General features: G+C 37.4%; 1 non-coding gene across 1 annotated transcript; it reads right to left on the bottom strand.

The window, feature by feature from the left end:
• Positions 1–6,571: 6,571 nt before the first annotated feature.
• LOC141715847 (small nucleolar RNA R71) lies at positions 6,572–6,678 on the bottom strand. Its single transcript, XR_012572594.1, has one exon. It is a non-coding gene; the product is annotated as a small nucleolar RNA R71 (small nucleolar RNA).
• Between the last annotated feature and the right edge of the window lie 13,444 nt (positions 6,679–20,122).

Raw genomic sequence — 20,122 nt, 5'->3', positions numbered from 1 at the left:
TCTAATAGGGCTTCTTCAGTTTTCTTGGGCTCTACTTGAGATAGAAAACATGCATGTAGGCATTCATTAGCAGTTGCACTTTTAGTTCTCACACCAGTTGAGGGATCACCAATAATAGCTTCTACAGTATGACTCCTATCCCACTTTCTAGTGTGTGTCTGTTGACTAGTGCCTTCATCATTTTCTTCAGTATTACCCTGACTGTCATTTCCATTTTCTCCTTCTCCCCCTGAGTTTGTGCCATCAAATTCAGGTGTCTGAAGAGAGCTTTCATTTCCATGATTTTGTTCAGAGGTTTCTTCATTTGTCACTTGTTGTGTCACAACTTCATCTTCATCATCAGAATCACTATCAATGGTTAGATTTTCAAATGCAAGGGCTTCAGCATCATTTACATCAAGGAATTCCAAGCCCGGACACTTGTCATCATCAAAAGTCACATATGTGCTTTCCATAATTTTCTTTTGATCAATCACATAAACTTTGTAGGTTGTTCTTTCCAATGAATATCCTAGAAAAATTGCTTCAAAAACTTTAGAGTTAAATTTTCCCACATATTCAGAGTTGTTTTTTAGAATATAACACTTGCTTCCAAACACATGTAGATGCTTCACTGTAGGCTTCCTGTTAGACATGATTGAGTAGGGTGATTAGCCATGAGCTTTGTTGATGAGATATATGTTTTGAGTATAGCATGCAGTATTAACAGCCTCTTCCCAAAAACTAGTTGGCAACTGAGCATCTTGTAGCAAAGTTCTAGCAGCTTCAACCAATGTTCTATTTTTCCTCTCAACTACTCCATTCTGTTGAGGTGTTCTAGCTGCTGAAAATTCTTGAACAATGCCTTTGCAGAATTCACTTAATGTTGAGTTTCTGAATTCTGTTCCATTATCACTTCTCAATTTTTTCACACTAACTTTTCCTTCAGCTTGCTTCTCAATTTTCTCGATGTGCTCAATTATAATGTTTGGAGTTTCATCTTTAGAGTACATGAACTCAACCCAAGTGTATCTTGAAAAATTATAAACCATGACAAGGGCATATTTGTTCCTTGAAATGGACAAGACATTTACTGGCCCAAACAAGTCCATGTGAATAAGTTGCAGAGGTGCATTTATGGAATTCACAGATTTTGAATTGTGACTTGATCTTTTCATCTTTCCTTTCTGACAAGCTTCACAAACTTCCAGTTGAGCAAATTCCAGACTGGGCATGTCTCTCACAAGCTCCTTCTTGACTAAGGTGTTGATTGCTTTGAAATTCAGGTGAGATAGCTTCTTATGCCATAATTTGATTTGCTCTTCTGAAGCCTTGGTGTAGAAATAGCACACTCTATCCTTATTTGTTGAGTCTAAGTCTGCAACAAACAAGCTTCCCTTTCTTACTCCTTTAAGAGCAATTTCACCAGTCTTTTTGCTAATAAAAGCACAATCTTCTTTGTTGAAAATAACTTGAAAACCTCTGTCTGCAAATTGACTAACACTTAGGAGATTTACTTCTAATCCAGCAACTAGTGCTACATCTTCAATGACAATATTTCCAGAAACAATCTTGCAATATCCTATTATGAATCCTTTGCTGTTGTCTCCAAAGGTCGCCAAAGGGCCAGCCATCTCCTCAAATTGTGATAGCAGGGCCTTATCACATGTCATATGCCTAGAACATCCACTATCAATGATCCATATGACCTTCTTTACTTTGCCCTGTATACAATGAGGATTAGTTATGTTTAGCTACCCAAGTTGTGTTGGGCACTTTCTTCTTGTTAACTGATTTTGCAGAAGTAGAATGAGAATTTTGAGATAAAATGGAATTCATAGACTGTTGAGAATTTTCCCTTTCAGATACAGAACCAATTTTTGATTCTATGAGATCAATTCTCAATTTGTGGCAACTCTTCATCATTTTCAAGTTGCAGGGAATGCAGTTAAACTTGTCACAGAATGAATAGGGATCATCAGTCGTAGCTTCATTGTACTTACAGACTCCTTCAGGTGAATTGCTAACAGTCTTTTTACAAAGATGAGTTAGGTGATTCATTGATCCATAATTCTCACACCTTTTTCTAGGAGCATCTGCAACATAAGCAAAATTATTGCTTTTGTTTATCCCAATCTTTCCATTTCTATTCTTCTTTTTTTCTTTTTGACTTGTTCAGCTTTAATCTCCTTCACGGGCTCCTTAGTTTCTTGATTGGCTTTTGGTGTTTCAACAGAGATGAAACACTGAGTTGTCTCATCAATTTTCTTTTCATTGTCCTCATCAGCTATCTCCTGTTTGATGATCAACTCTTCTTCACTGAAGTTCACTTCACATGCCTTGAACAAGGGTGATTCAACTTTCTTCAAAATAATTGGAACATCTTCAGTTTCAGTTGATTTTCCTTTATCAGTGACAGACTTCTTTTTGTTGTTCAAACCCTCATAATCAAGACCAATGGCAATGTTTGTACATGGCTTGTTATTTTCATGATATTGGCCAATCAAATCAGAAGCATTTTTGAAGGATTTCAGCTTCACTTCATTCTTCTCCAGCCTTTCTCTCAATACTGCTTCAATTTCACTTGCACACTTTAATTTGTTCTTTAAGTATGCATTTTCTTGCCTAGCAGCATCAAGCTCAACCAGTAACAATTCAGTCTCTTGTTTTTCACTCTCAAGTTTTTCATTGATCTTTTTCAATCTGCTAACTTCCTCATTTGCAGCAACCATGCTTGTATGAATGTGGAACATTTCCGTGCTCATCTTTTCAACAGTTTCCTTATATTGACTCACATTTAAATCAATTGTGGTAAGAGTTGGTACATGTGATTTAGATGATGAAGAGTCACCTTGCTCCAAGGCCATGAGTGCATAGTTTCCAACTTCTTCATCCTCATCATTATCTGAATCATCCCAGCTCCTGCCCTCAGCAATATAAGCTTTCCCTTGTTGCTTCTTTAGAAGAGCATCATACTTTGCTTCCAATTCAAGATACGCTTTGTCTTTCTTTGCCTTCTTGGATTTCCTACATTCTGTAGAAAAATGGCCCAACTCATCACAATTAAAGCACCTTATGTTTGATCTATCAACAGATCCAGTCTTGTAGCCATTTTTGCTATCAGGAGTGTACTTCCTTTTTCCTTTCCAGCTGCTGTCTTTATTGAAGGACTATCCTTTGCTCTTGAAAAATCTTGGTTTCTTCACTCTAATGTTAGAGAATTTTCTAGCCAAGTAAGCCATTGATTTGTCTAGCTCATCAAGTTCATCAAGAGTGTAGAATTCATCTTTTTCATCCAATTCCAGTATGACTTGCTCTTTAGTGTCATTGACTCTTTTCTCACTTGTAGAAACTTCTGGAGTTTGGGATCTTTGCTCATCATTAGAGGTCTGGCCATCATTTACAATTAGTGCACTTGAGCCGTTCAGTACATATCCTTGACCAACCCTTAATGATTTTTTTTGAATCATTTCAAGTTCATAAGTTTTCAGAACCCCATAGAGCACTTCTAGTGTGATTCTACTCAAATCCCTTCCTTCTCTGATTGCAGAGATCTTTTGTTCCAAATGGTCAGGGAGAGTAAGCAAGAACTTCAAATTCACTTCTTCGGCATCATAAAATTTATCATGAAGCTGCAAGTCATTTATCAGCTTATTAAACCTTTCAAACACATCAGTAATACCCTCCTTTGGTTTAGCCATAAAACCCTCATACTGAGAAATTAATATCCTTCTTTGATTTGACCTAACCTCCTCAGTTCCTTCACGGAGTATCTCAATCTTTTCCCAGATCTGTTTACAAGTGTCAGAATTGATAATGTTATTATACATTACATTGTCAAGTGACTCTATTAGTATCAGTTGCAAAGCACTGTCTAGGGAAAATTTCTCTCTTTCAGGTTCAGTATACTCAGAGGGATCCTTGGGAGCATAATGAGCTGGAATAACCATGTCTCCATCTGTGGTTTCCTAAACTCTAACCACAGGAGTGAAGGGCCCATTCTTCAGGATACCAATGTAAAGATGATTGGCCATTCTTATAAACAGCAACATTTTCTTTTTTCATAAAGTGTAGTTGGCCTTATCAAAGGGAGGAATCTTGATACTACTGATTTTTTGTGTATTCATTTTTCCAAGATCTAATCTGTTTACTTTCAGATATTGCTCTGATACCACTTGTTAGGTATGAATACAACACAGAAGGGGGGGGGTGAATGTGTTTTGGCTTAAATGTTTGATTTTTGATCGACTTAGACTTTAGCAATTGGTTGTTATCAATGATTTAGTAGAATAGATGTTAAACATAAATAACTGTGCAAATATGTAAAACAAAGATCTTCAAAACTCACTTAATTTTATATTAAAAATCAAGCATTTTTTTGCTACAAAATCTCTAAGTTCCTGTTTTAGAACTTAGCTTCTTTCTTGAGAGAGAACACCCAATTTTCTATCTTGATTGTGATAAGTGGCATTTTATACCACTTAGAACGTCTTATAATAGCTTAAATTGGTGTCTTGAAATAAAGTATTTTGTGTATTTGATGCATTTTTCTAGTGTTTGTGCATTTCAGGGTATTATTTATATTTCAGGAGAGAATTCATCAATAATAATCCTTGGCATGTGTTTAGCATTGCAAGTGGGAAGATAGGAACAGATTGCAGCGAAGAAACGGAGCAAAAACAGAGTATTTTCCAGAAGGGGTCTGAGCGCCCGCTCAGCTCTGCTGAGCGGCCGCGCAGGAAGCTGAGCACTCGCTCAGGAATGTTGAGCGGCCGCTCAGGAATGTTGAGCGGCCGCGCAGGGTCATAATTTCTGATTAATTATTTTAGACTCCCATTTCTGTTTGGCTTCCAACTTCTGAGTTATCTGGGTTTTATGGGACTCCTATATAAGTAGATTTCAGAGACGTTTCAAAAAGGTTGGATCGTAGTATTAATCGAAGAGCGAAGGAGATAAGGAAGAAGACCGTTTTAGCACACTGCAACGAAGGGGAAGCATATTTTCTTGTAATTCTTTATTTCGTTGTAACGTTGGATGCTAGTTTTCTTTACTTTGAACCTATTTACTCTTGTGACGTACTCTGGTTTAATATAAGTAGTTTTAGTTATTATTCTCTTGTGTTTATTTATCATGTTTTTATATGAACCCATGATGACGATGAGTGCTATCATGGGCTAATTGTGATCATGGGGTCGTAACGGATTTACTATGGAATTCTTTAGTTAATTGTTTAATATCCTAGTGTGTGATGATTGTATGATATCTAGTATTGGTTGTGCGTATTCGTCTTATGTGCGTCGCGAACATATAAGATAGGGTGTTAATCTCTTGTGAAGCGACGGTGGATCTTGAGATTTAGAATTTGCCATGCTAGCATAGGTTCATGTATGATGTTGCATGATTAGTGGGTAACTCTAACCGTTTTATTCGCCCTGTGTAATCAAAAGGAATAACTTGTGCTTAAATCGTTATGTTGTCAATTTCTATAGACATATAGGGACTCAACATAATTGATGCCTATTCAACTTCTATCTTAATTGTGGATATCTGGTAGAATGGTATTAGTACAATGAAAGTTGGCTTTTATCAGTTTCGTGTTATTCGATTAATATCATCACTGTTGCATGCTAAGGGTAATAACAATGACTATTGAAGGAAGTAGTAATGAAGTTGTGATCTCATGAGTGTTTTAATATTGTTAATTTAAGTGTTAATTAAGTGCTTAATTGTAGTAGTTAATTGTAGTTAATAATTAGTTAATCAAATCTAAGTGTTATTATCTTAACATTGGGAAGTAATCATACATTGGTGAGTGAGTTAATTGAACATAATTAGTCTGAGTCTCTGTGGGAACGAACTAGAAAGTATTCTATATTTCTTGCGAACGCGTATACTTGCGTGTGTTATTAGCGCGTGTTTTCTCCCTAACAAGTTTTTGGAGCCGCTGCCGGGGACTCGGCGTATTTGTTTAGTTTATGTACTTACCATCATTGGTCATTAGGACTCGGTGATTAAGACGTGTTACTTATTATTTCCGGTTGTGTTTCAGGTACTTTAGCGAGCGTTTATGCAAACTCATTCTCGTACTCGCAAGAGGACTTTAGATACAGCTGAGGAGACAGACGAAGTTCTTGATATTTCAGAGAAGATAGATTTTGAAGATTCGGATTCAGGAAGTGAGCAGAAAGAACCCTTAATCATGGGTGATCGTATAGTTCCAGCAGATCCAGCTCTTATGGACTTTTCTCGGCCCAAAATTGATGACATTCAGTCAAGCATCCTTCATCCGGCTATTCAGGCTAACACCTTTGAAATCAAGCCGGGCACTATTAAGATGGTACAGAATTCTGTTTCTTTCGAAGGAGCTGTGAATGAAGACCCCAACATGCACATAAGGAATTTTGTCGAGATCTGCAGTACTTTCAAATATAATGGTGTGACTGATGAGGCTATCAAGCTGAGGCTTTTCCCATTCTCTCTGAGGGATAAAGCTAAGGACTGGTTACATTCTGAACCAGTTGGGTCAATCACTACGTGGCAAGATCTTGCGCAAAAGTTTCTGGTGAAGTTTTATCCAATGGCGAAGACTGCTGCTATGAGGAGTGCTCTTACTCAGTTTGCGCAGCAACCTACAGAATCTATGTGCGAAGCTTGGGAGCGCTACAAGAAGATGTTGAGAAAGTGTCCACATCATGGAATGCCTGATTGGATGGTGATCACTGGTTTCTATAATGGTTTGGGGGCCCAATCTCGGCCCATGCTCGATACAGCAGCTGGAGGTGCCTTGTGGGCCAAAAGCTATGCCTGGGAAGGTAGCAGGTATTCTGGAAGTCGATGCAGCTACAGCTATTGCAGCGCAGCTCTAAGTGTTGAGTATGAAGGTCGATTCTCTAGCCACCTATGGAGTCAATCAGATAGCTATGGTCTGTGAGCTTTGTGCAGGTTCTCATGCTACGGATCAGTGTTCTCTTATTAACGAATCTGTTCAGTATGTGAACAATTATCAGCGACAACAGCAGCCTGTGCCAGCTACTTATCATCCTAACAACAGAAATCATCCAAATTTCAGTTGGGGTAATAATCAGAATGCTATTCAGCAACCATATCAGCAAGGCGTGAGTAAGCAGTTCAATCCACCTGAATTCCAGCAACCTCAGCCTTATGCTCAAAGGTAATCATATCCTCAACAGGGAGGTGCAGCTGCACCCACTAGTGCTGATTTTGAGGAACTTAAGCTGTTGTGCAAGAGTCAGGCGGTTTCTATCAAGACCTTGGAAAATCAAATTGGTCAAATAGCCAATGCAGTGCTCAATCGTCAACCTGGCACACTTCCCAGTGACACTGAAGTGCCAGGCAGGAAGGAAGCTAAAGAGCAAGTCAAGGCTATTACCTTAAGGTCTGGAAAAGTTGCTGATTCTGAAAAAGCAAAAGAAGGAGAAGCTGAAGTTGGAGATGAAGAAGCTAAGGAAAAGGAGAAAGCGGCGGAACCAAGGAAGACTACTGTTGAACACACTCTGCCTGAGGGTAATACAGGGGAGAAACAGCTCTATCCTCCACTACCTTTCCCTAAGAGATTGCAACAACAAAAGCTGGATAAGCAGTTCGGTAAGTTTCTGGAGGTGTTCAAGAAACTTCACATCAATATACCTTTCGCTGAGGCTCTAGAGCAAATGCCTAGTTATGTGAGATTTATGAAGAGTATTCTTTCAAGGAAGGTGAAACTGGATGACCTTGAGACCGTTGCTCTAACGGAAAAATGCAGTGTTATGCTGCAGCAAAAGTTACCTCCAAAGCTTAAAGATCTAGGTAGCTTCACCATTCCTTGCACCATTGGCAAGTTGTCTTTTGACAAGTGCCTTTGTGATTTGGGAGCAAGCATCAATCTGATGCCGTTGTCGATCTTTAAAAAGTTGAATTTGCCTGATCCAAAACCCACCTACATGACTCTACAATTGGCTGATCATTCTATTACTTACCTAGGAGGCATAGCGGAGGATGTGCTAGTAAAGGTGGATAAGCTCTTCTATCCTACAGACTTTGTTATACTGGATTTTGAGGAAGATAAGAAGATTCCCATAATCTTGGGGAGACCTTTCTTGGCTATAGGCTGTACCTTGATAGATGTGCAGAAAGGTGAACTTACTATGCGGGTGCACGATCAGGATGTGACATTCAATGTATTCAAAGCAATGAAATTCCCTACAGAAGATGAGGAGTGCTTAAAAGTGGATTTGATTGATTCTGCGGTTACTTCAGAACTCGATCATATGCTAATGTCTAATGCATTAGAGAAGGCCTTAGTGGGGGATTTTGACAGTGATGATGAGGATGGCAATGAGCAACTACAATATCTTAATCCTTCTCCCTGGAGGCAAAAGCTAGACATGCCGTTTGAATTTCTTGGTACTTCTGACCTCAAAAATGCTGAAGGAAAGCTCAAACCATCGATTGAGGAAGCACCTACCTTGGAGCTTAATCCATTGCCTGAACACTTGAGGTATGCTTTTTTAGGTGATGCATCTACTTTACCTGTTATTATTGCATCTGACCTTTCAGGTAGTGAGGAGGACAAGCTCTTAAGGATTTTGAGAGAATTCAAATCGGCTATCGGATGGACTATAGCAGACATCAAAGGGATCGGCCCTTCATATTACATGTATAAGATTCTGCTAGAGGAGGGTAGTAAGCCGACTGTTGAGCAACAGCGCAGACTTAATCCTATCATGAAAGAAGTGGTGAAGAAAGAAATTCTGAAGTGGCTGGATGCAGGAATCATTTATCCTATTTCTGACAGTTCTTGGGTGAGCCCCGTGCAATGTGTACCTAAGAAAGGAGGTATCACTGTGGTAGCAAATGAGAAGAACGAGCTCATCCCCACTCGAACAGTCACATGATGGAGAGTATGCATGGATTACAGAAAGTTGAACAAAGCCACAAGGAAGGATCACTTCCCGCTTCCGTTTATTGATCAGATACTTAACAGGTTGGCTGGTCATGAGTATTATTTTCTTCTGGATGGCTATTCAGGGTATAATCAGATTTGTATTGTATCGGAGGATCAAGAAAAGACTACCTTCACTTGTCCATTTGGCACGTTTGCTTTTCGCAGAGTTTCGTTTGGGTTATGTGGCGCACCGGCCACTTTTCAGAGATGTATGATGGTTATATTCTCTGACATGATTGGAAATAATGTCGAGGTGTTCATGGATGACTTCTCTGTCTTTGGACATTCGTATGATGAATGTTTGAATAATCTTCGTGCAGTACTCAAAAGGTGTGTGGAAACTAATTTGGTGCTCAATTGGGAAAAATGTCATTTTATGGTGCGTGAAGGCATTATTCTTGGGCATAAGGTCTCTAGCAAGGGTCTTGAGGTGGACAAAGCCAAGGTGGGAGTCATTGAAAATCTTCCACCACCTATTTCTGTGAAAGGAATCCGTAGTTTTCTTGGTCATGCGGGTTTTTATCGGCATTTCATCAAGGACTTTTCGAAGATATCTAAGCCATTTTGCAACTTGCTTGAGAAGGAAGTGCCTTTCAAATTTGATGATGACTGCTTAACGGCATTCGAGACTCTTAAGAAGAGTTTGATAACTGCACCAGTTATTACAGCACCTGATTGGACAGAGCCTTTTGAGATGATGTGTGATGAGAGTGATTATGCGGTGGGCGCAGTTCTTGGGCAGTGTAAGAATAACCTTTTTCATGTGGTTTACTATGCTAGCAAGACCTTAAATGGGGCCCAAATGAACTACACCACTACTGAGAAGGAGCTCTTGGCTATAGTCTTTGGTTTCGAAAAATTTCAATCTTATTTGCTTGGGACAAAGGTGACAGTATTCACTGATTATGCGGCCATTCGCTATTTGGTTTCCAAGAAGGATTCGAAGCCGAGACTCATTCGTTGGGTGCTCTTACTACAGGAATTTGAGTTAGAGATCAAGGATCGAAAAGGTACTGAGAATCAAGTAGCTGACCATCTCTCTAGATTGGAGAATCCTGAGTCTACTTCACATGATACGACATTGATCAACGAATCTTTTCCGGATGAGCAGTTGTTCGCACTTCAGGAGGAAGAGCCATGGTTCGCAGATATTGTGAATTATCTTGTCAGCAATATAATGCCTCCTAAATTGACCACAGCTCAAAAGAAGAAGTTTCTGCATGAGGTGAAGTGGTATATGTGGGATGAACCATATTTGTTTAGATAGGAAGCTGACCAGATCATCAGGAGATGTATCCCATTCTGTGAGACGGAGGGGATATTACGAGACTGCCACTCCACAGTTTATGGTGGACACTATGGTGGTGAAAAGACGGCAGCTCGTATTCTGCAAGCAGGTTTTTTCTGGCCTACTTTGTTTAAGGATGCTCATCAATTCATTTTAAGGTGTGATCGTTGCCAAAGAGTGGGAAATCTTACGCGAAAGGATGAGATGCCGTTAAATGTGATACTTGAAGTCGAGGTCTTTGATGTTTGGGGAATCGATTTCATGGGGCCTTTTGTCTCGTCCTGCAATAATCAGTATATCTTGCTGGCAGTCGATTATGTCTCAAAATGGGTAGAAGTCAAAGCTCTACCGACAAATGATGCAAAGGCAGTGTTGAATTTTCTTCATAAGCAGATTTTCACAAGGTTTGGAATACCACGAGTAATCATAAGTGATGAAGGGTCGCATTTCTGCAACCGTAAGTTTACTTCTATGATGCAGCGCTACAATGTGAATCACCGGGTTGCTATTGCCTATCATCCGCAAACAAATGGTCAAGCGAAAGTATCTAACAGAGAGATCAAGCACATTTTAGAGAAGGTTATTTGTCCGTCAAGGAAGGATTGGTCTTTAAAGCTCGATGAAGCTATTTGGGCTTACAGAACAACATACAAGACTCCACTTGGGATGTCCCCGTTTCAACTTGTGTATGGTAAGGGATGTCATCTACCTGCGGAGCTCGAGCATAAGGCCTATTGGGCATTGAAGAAGTTGAACGTGGATCTAGATGCAGCTGGAAAGAAGCGAATGCTTCATCTTAATGAACTTGACGAATTTCGACTCCAAACGTACGAGAACAACAAAATGTACAAGGAAAAAGTGAAAAGGTGGAATGATAGGAAGCTACATCCTAAGTTATTCATGCCGGGGCAACAAGTTCTTTTATTCAACTCTCGTCTCCGACTTTTTCCTGGGAAGTTGAAATCAAGGTGGTCTGGACCTTTTATTGTCAAAACTGTGTTTTCACATGGAGCGGTGGAGATTTTTGAGAATGATCCGGACCAAGCATTCAAGGTTAATGGTCAGCGTTTGAAGCACTACTATGGGGACACGGCAAACCGGGAAGTGGTTAGTGCCGTTTTATTGTCAACTTGAGGAAGGTAAACGTCAAGCTAATGACGAAAAAGAAGCGCTTTGTGGGAGGCAACCCATGATTTGTTGTTACAGGAACCCTTAGAAGTTAGTAACCTATCGAAAACCACAAATAAAATCAGAAAAACTGGGCCAGAAAATTTTTTTTCCCAGAAGCTTCCTGAGCGCCCGCTCAGCTCTGCTGAGCGACCGCTCAAGGGTCGACTGGGAGAAAAAAATTTAAGTCCAATCAAATATAAAAAAACAATTTACCGCCCCATTACCCACGATTTATTTTCCCATTACCCCATGTTTTTAACCCTCAAACCCACTCCTAATCAAATTTTACCCTAATCCCTACCCTCTATATACATACACTTATTCCATATACTCCCCATATACTTTTAAACTTTAAACTCTCTCCCAAACCCAATCACACAAATCTTTAACACTTTTACTCAGTTTCGATGGCACCCAAGAGATCCAGGACTATCGATAGCAGCAGCACTGTCCCTACTGCTGATTCTTCGAGAAGTATTGCTGCGAGGCCTCGTTTGAATGATAGGGTTGCTGAGGAGGAGTATACTAGGCTTCTGGGTAAGCCGATTTTGAAGGAGAGGGGGTTCTTACCATCGGGGAGGGATGGTGAGTTGTTGCCTATGATTGCTGAGAAGGGTTGGATTGTTTTTTGTGAATCTCCTGAAGCAGTGTCGATGAGCGTGGTTCACGAATTCTATGCGAATGCGAAGGGTGAGAAGAATGGGTATTCTGTGGTCCGGGGGATGACGGTTGATTATCACCCTGCGGTGATTCACCGTGTGATTGGGCAGCGACGGAGGAAGCCCACGAAGGAGAATTGGAACGAGAAGACTGCTGAGGATTTTGACTTGGATTTGATTTGTGCCACTCTCTGTAGGCCAGGCACAGTTTGGACCTTCAAGACAGGAACTAACGAGTATCGTCACTTTCCAGCGATCGCGATGAATAGGTATGCCCATGCATGGAATGCTTTTATTTGTGCTAATATTTTGCCTACTTCGCATGCATATGAGGTCACAGTTGAGAGAGCACAGTTGTTGTGGGGAATTTTGAATGAGGAGTACTATGTGGACCTTGGTGAGTTCATCTACCAAGGAATTCTGAAGTTTTTGAGGGGAGCTAAGCACATGAACATCCCTTATGCATCCACGGTTACCAAGCTTTACCGAGCGGTGGGAGTTCAGTGGCCGTCTCATGAGCAGTTGCAGTATGGGCCGCTCCTATTGATTTCGGGACTCTGTATGCGATGCAGGAGTGGACCGGTGGTGAGCCCGAGAAGTATGGGCTGGGTTATCATCTTCCGGGAGGGCGTCCAGCACGAGGTGCTACCATGGCGAGGCCAAGGCGAGATGAGGCTGGTTCTTCTAGAGCTCAGGAGGGTGTTGGGATGGCTGATGCCCGGTATAGGAGGCTGTCGAGGAGGATGGACGCTATGTACGAGACACAGATCAGGTTTGCTCAAGAGCTCACCCTTGCACTTGGGACTGCTTTTCGAGGCCTTGGAGCTGACATCCAGTGGCCAGTTTTTGGTGAGGACTCTGCATATCCGCCTCCTGATACACCATCCTCTGAGGGTGATGATGATGATGATCTCTCCGAGTAGGTATATCCTGTGTTCCTTTCTACTACCTTCACTGGGGACAGTGAAGATTTTAAGTTTGGGGGTGGTAGTTAAGGAATATTTTATGTTTGTGTCATATAGTTGCATATTCATGATAGTTTAGTTCATATAATTGCATAATTTTTGCCATATAGTTTTTATTATTATTATTTATAGCTTTATTTATCATGTCATGTAGCTCATGCATATACCATGATCCCTTTTGCGCTGATTTACCAATTGATTTGTGATGTTGATGCGAGTGTAGTGATAGCGTTAAAGTAATGTTGAATCGTGTAGGTTGATATGCATGCTAGAAACACTTGTAATTTCACTAAGTCTTAGAGAATGCTTAAGGACTAGATGGTTGTTATGGTTTGATGGTTTTCGAGGTTAATCTATTTATTATGCTTAGAATTTTATAATAGGTTCTTAGTGATAAAAGGCATGAAAAAAAAATGAAGTGAAAAATGGAATTCATTGCTAATTGTGGCTAGGCGTCAAATGGCTAGTAGCCGGCTCGTATATTTATGCGAGTATTCTAGGGTTGAGCAAGATGGAGCGAAACGCACTTGCTCAGAAAGTTGAAAAAAAAGAGAGAAAAAAATAGAAAAAGGAAAAAAAGAAGAAGAAGAAAAATAAAGAGTAATGAATAATTGATCACGAGTGGGCTCTTTGGTATTCGAGTTATTAAGTTCTTAGGGGACTTTGTGCCTAGTGACCTAAGGCTTTTATAGTCTGGGATCCGCCAACCTAACGCTCGCTACATGGATGCCATTGTATAAGTCTTTTGTGGACCTCACTCATTGCACGGTCAAATAAGCATTTGTTGTTATAAATAAAAAGTATGATTCCGTAATAAGCTCCAGGATGCTTGAAGTGTTATAAGTCACTTTGTGCCTATAATTTTTATTATTTGTATAATCATGCGATTGCCTTGAGGATAGTTGAGTCATGATAATTAATCTAGTTTCGAAGCATATCTGTTAAGCATCTGCACACACCACGTTTCTGGTTGTATGTTAGTTTGTATGATTCGATGGATCTTTATTCGCCTAATTGCATTTGTTGAGATGTCGTAAGTTGGTTGGCTTGGTCGTAGTAAGGGGGATCGATGCATTTCATATAGATTGCATTAATGCATATTTTTATTTTGTTTTTGAGTCTGTGACGCTTGAGGACAAGCATCGATTTAAGTTTGGGGGTGTGATAAGTGGCATTTTATACCACTTAGAATGTCTTATAATAGCTTAAATTGGTGTCTTGAAATCAAGTATTTTGTGTATTTGATGCATTTTTCTAGTGTTTGTGCATTTCAGGGTATTAGTTGCATTTCGGGAGAGAATTCATCAATAATAAGCCTTGGCATGTGTTTAGCATTGCAAGTGAGAAGATAGGAGCAGATTGCAGCGAAGAAACGGAGCAAAAACAGAGTATTTTCCAGAAGGGGTCTGAGCGCCCGCTCAGCTCTGCTCAGCGGCCGCGCAGGAAGCTGAGCGCCCGCTCAGGAATGCTGAGCGGCCGCGCAGGGTCATAATTTCAGATTAATTATTTTAGACTCCTATTTCTGTTTGGCTTCCAACTTCTGAGTTATCTGGGTTTTATGGGACTCCTATATAAGTAGATTTCAGAGACGTTTCAAAAAGGTTAGATCGTAGTATTAATCGAAGAGCGAAGGAGATAAGGACGAAGACCGTTTTAGCACACCGCAACGAAGGGGAAGCATATTTTCTTGTGATTCTTTATTTCGTTATAACGTTGGATGCTAGTTTTCTTTACTTTGAACCTATTTACTCTTGTGACGTACTCTGGTTTAATATAAGTAGTTTTAGTTATTATTCTCTTGTGTTTATTTATCATGTTTTCATATGAACCCATGATGACGATGAGTGCTATCATGGGTTAATTGTGATCATGGGGTCGTAACGGATTTACTATGGAATTCTTTAGTTAATTGTTTAATATCCTAGTGTGTGATGATTGTATGATATCTAGTATTGGTTGTGCGTATTCGTCTTATGTGCGTCGCGAACATATAAGATAGGGTGTTAATCTCTTGTGAAGCGACGGTGGATCTTGAGATTTAGAACTTGCCATGCTAGCATAGGTTCATGTACGATGTTGCATGATTAGTGGGTAACTCTAACCGTTTTATTCACCCTGTGTAATCAAAAGGAATAACTTGTGCTTAAATCGTTATGTTGTCAATTTCTATAGACATATAGGGACTCAACATAATTGATGCCTATTCAACTTCTATCTTAATTGTGGATGTTTGGTAGAATGGTATTAGTACAATGAAAGTTGGCTTTTATCAGTTTCGTGTTATTCGATTAATATCATCACTGTTGCATGCTAAGGGTAATAACAATGACTATTGAAGGAAGTAGTAATGAAGTTGTGATCTCATGAGTGTTTTAATATTGTTAATTCAAGTGTTAATTAAGTGCTTAATTGTAGTAGTTAATTGTAGTTAATAATTAGTTAATCAAATCTAAGTGTTATTGTCTTAACATTGGGAAGTAATCATACATTGGTGAGTGAGTTAATTGAACATAATTAGTCTGAGTCTCTGTGGGAACGAACTAGAAAGTATTCTATATTACTTGCGAATGCGTATACTTGCGTGTGTTATTAGCGCGTGTTTTCTCTTTAACAGATTGTTACATTTAACTAGAGAACCAGTGTTAACTTTATAACTCAGTTAACTGCTGGTTTACATAGTGGATAATAAACATGCTATTAGCTTTTCTAAACTGTCACTTGTCATTTCTATTTATAGAAAAAGCAAATCTTCCATTTCTGGCTTAGCATATCCTTAGCAACCCGTGTTTACTTTAATCTTCCTCTGTCAGTTAATCTTTGCCATTGATCTTGCACATCTCTCAAACTGCTTTTTGTAGACTTGTCAATCCAGCTGTGTGAATTGTTTGTTGATCTGCAACCTTGGATATTAAACTGTTCTGCAATTATGTACTTAGAGAAATTTCTTCACTTCGAGATCTCCAATTAAGCTGTAGAGAACTCGACATCTCGATAGACATGTTGGCTTGTCGATATCTCTGAAACTTCATTGATGTCTTGACTTATCGACAACTCTGAGTTCTCTAGTGAATTTTGGTTTATCGATAACTCAGAGTTCTCTAATGAATGTATACTTGTCGATATCTCTGAGTTCTCGAATGGGTATCTGACTTATCGATATCTCCAATAGCATTTCCTGAGTTCTCGATAGACAATTTCTGAGTTCTCGATAGGTCTTTCTGAGTTCTCGAATGACTTCTCTATAACACTAATTCTGTGACTTGTAGAGATCTTGACTTAAAATGTTTTTCACCAAACAGATTTATTCAACTCTAAGCTTCTTCATAATTCTTCTGAGGCATGACCTTCTTGATCTTCTTCCAGATAGAATTCTTAGGCTTGACACTGTTTAGAGAAAAATGCTCCAGTCTGCTCCATTTACATTTTACAGACATTAAGTGTTACAAGTATGAATTACAGATTAAGGTTACAATACAACTAATCTTAAGGTTGTCAGTATGACTTAGTGTTGTTATGATACAGGCATATCTTGCACAACAATCTCCCCCAATTTGTGAGAAGATTATTTATCACAAATTCATGCATGTTAACAAGACTAACCCCAAGTTAAAGAATGAAAATAAAACACTACAAAAGCTGATACAACACTTGTACATTGAATCTTTGACAGTTTACAATAATTAAGTAAAGACTGAGCTGTCTGATCATTTCTCAATTATGTTCTTAATCTGTACAAGTATTTCCAATTCTTCTAGGATGGAGTTGTCAGTTAGAGCCTCTATTAGTTTCATCAAATCTGGCTTAGGATAACTAGCTAACATCCCTATCCTGTATCTTGACAAAGAGCCAGCTTTTACATACAGAAATTTTCCATCCTTTGAAATTCTGCTTTTGCCTGCTGCCTTCAATTCTTCTGATCTTCTAATATACTCAGATCATAGATGTTGATGACATTATTAGCTCTAGTAATCTTTGACATCATCTATTATATATTACACTATGTCATCCACGTTTGAAAATATAGTAATAAGATACATTATGCTTCATTATATTATTATAATGATATATTAAATTGTGTAAAAACTTATAAAGTACTTGAACATTCTTTTTTCCGCATATCTTTCATAAACCAATGCCAAGGTATAATATCAGGTCTCGAAGATATTAAATCATATTCCACCTCCATCGCATCGCTCCTGTAAATTCTCATCCTGGCTTCATGATTTTCATCAATCGTAATTAAAAAGGTATCATGTCTCTGTAGACTATATTGATTGAAGATTTTCCCATTTTTCCAATACCCTGTGTCTTTTTTATACGATACTGGAAAAATAGTATCTCTGCAACGTATTGTATTCGCGTTGGAAAGCATATGATCATAAAATAGACGAACCAGCATTGGTGGAATCTGTCAGGTAACAATAGTTTCGAAGATATTGTAGTACATATTTTTGAAACAGTAAACTAAAAAATTAATGTATGTACCAAGTCAACTTACAATTTCTTTGTAATACCTCCTATGCAAGTGCATTACATGTAAAAAAGATGCAGTCCTATCTTTAGTTCCTGTTCAAAAAATATATATTTAGAAAGAATCATAGATGTAGCATTAATCATCTATTCTCATATAATGAGTATTATATTACTAATAAAGCACAAAAGACCAAACATTACCTAATGACATTTCATGTGGTCGAATATCATCACTTTTGAACAAACAAACATGGACCAGGTGTTCGTCCAATGAAATAAGTGAATCGAACATAAGAATGTCAAATATTTCCACTCTACTATACATCACGAATTGTTTCCATCCATTACCAAATAACAATCATTGTGGGATTTTTCAATTTTAACTTCCCAGGTTTTATACAGAAAACACAATTGTATTGTGTCCCCGTCTTTCCATTGTCCATATAATTCTGATATTTTTTTCGGAAGTAGCTGTATCAGTAAAATAATCAAAAAGTTAAACATTTATAACACAAAAAAGATATAAGAAAACATTTATGTATCAACCAACCATTTTACTTATCCATGGGCCAATATCAGATGGGTGGATGGTATGTTCATAAAAAATTAATTCCCTTCCAAGTACGCTAAAAAAATACCGCATCCTCGCCTTTTCATCCTCCAAATCATCCAAACTGAGAATGAACTCTTTTTCTTTTATATTATTAGGTATATTCACATAATTTTGTGAATCACAACCAGAATAATCTATTGCTTGACCAGATGAATTATATATCTCAATAAAGAAATTTTCACCTCCAATATAATTCAACAATACCGTATACATTTTTCGGACATTATGGCTTTTCATAAAATTTTCAAATCCAAGTAATTTTTTATTATCACTATCATAAAATATTTCACAATTAATTCCTCCTCTGCAAATAAGAAATATTTTTCGAGGAAGTTTGGCACAAAATTCCATAGCGAATGGTTGTGGTACTCTATGTCATCAATATATACGCAAACGATCAATTTCACATTTATATTAATTGCCAACGACTCTATATTGAGTATTGTATTACATACCAATGAACCAAAATAGTTATGTTCACAAATTCCGACTAAGAAGCATTTCCTCTTAGCTTTAAGGCCTTCTTCTGTGCTTGATAAGCGACCTTGCAAAATTTGATAATATTGAAATCATTACGTAATTTTCAAAAAATATGTTAGAACTAGGCTAATTAGGCTAACTTTTTATTCATCTAAACATCAACTTAGAGTATAATGTAGAGGTTAAATATCACAAGCAATTTATAAATTAAAAATAATAAAATAATTTGACATTACTTAGCAAGAGATTATTATGTAAATCATATTAAATTACAAATAATAATACACAACACATTATATTATAACTCTCCAAAACTGGTGATGTAGAATATATGTGTGTTTGTTCTTTCAAACTAAGTACAAACTAACGTTCATCATTTTTGCACGAGAGATATGGTACAGTGCTAAACTGTGACTTGCAACAAGAGCCGATACGATCATATTTTATATTAATAGAACTTATAATCTAAGATCATTTTACAATGCATCTTGGATTTTGTAGAATTTTTTTACATTGTATCTCTCGAATTTATGGAGCTTACTTAACTGTTGCAATGACTTTCAGTCTAATTAAATGAATATCTTATATATATAGTTTTTTTAACATATTGGATAAAATAAGACAACTAATATATTTATGAACAATACATTTTTCATATATTTAGCTTACTTAAATCTTTATATGATTTTGTAGAATCACTGGAAAAACTTCATGAAGATTTGTAATAAATCAATCGATATCTTTTCAAATTTTAAAAAAATAAGATCTAGAACAACGAAATTTGTAATTTACATGCTTCCTTGAAAACATGTGTTTGTTTCCAAAGTTAATTAAAATTGATAAACTAATTTTCCGGATACACTTTTATTTTTAAAATATTTTTTACTCGGATTCTCAATAATCATTTGTATAATTTATCAACAATATAAAATAAAAGAAATAATTGTTTTAGCTTCTTTCCACAAACTAACTAAAGGAAAGTTTAAAATTACCTAGGTATCGCTTATCAACTTTTCATTCCTTTTGTATCCATATCTATCAATCATAAATCATTACAATTTTATCTTTTCATATCAATCAATTAATGTAATGAAAAAACAATTAAAGATTATGAATCAAGTTTTTGACCAAGCACTAGAAACTCCTGTAGTTTGATTTTGTACAAGGTAAGAGACATAATGTTAATATTATTACTTTTAGGTTCATAATTTTCACATAATAATTTATAACTTATTAACAATTATTGAACTTTTATATTTTTAAAAGGCTCAATAGCAATAACCAATTTCTCTGCATCAAAGATATATCTAAATCTTGATTTGGAGGTGGTAATAATAATGAGAGAAATGTGTTTTTATTATAAGTTATGTTATATTAATATTAAATATTAAATATATTAACTTGATTTATTTTTTTTACTTTTAAAAACAATTATGTTTATACATTTTTTTTGTTAATATTTTATCATGTTTTTTTTGTTTCAGTCTTGAATTTAAAGGATTTGATGGACCGCTTTTTTCCGAGTGAAATTATTAGTCATCATTAAGGATC

This window comes from Apium graveolens, chromosome 3, assembly GCF_009905375.1.
Source record: "Apium graveolens cultivar Ventura chromosome 3, ASM990537v1, whole genome shotgun sequence".
In the NCBI taxonomy this organism is placed as follows: Eukaryota; Viridiplantae; Streptophyta; class Magnoliopsida; order Apiales; family Apiaceae; genus Apium; species Apium graveolens.
The sequence above is the reverse complement of the archived record's forward strand: the minus strand, read 5'-3'. Positions and strand labels throughout refer to the sequence as shown.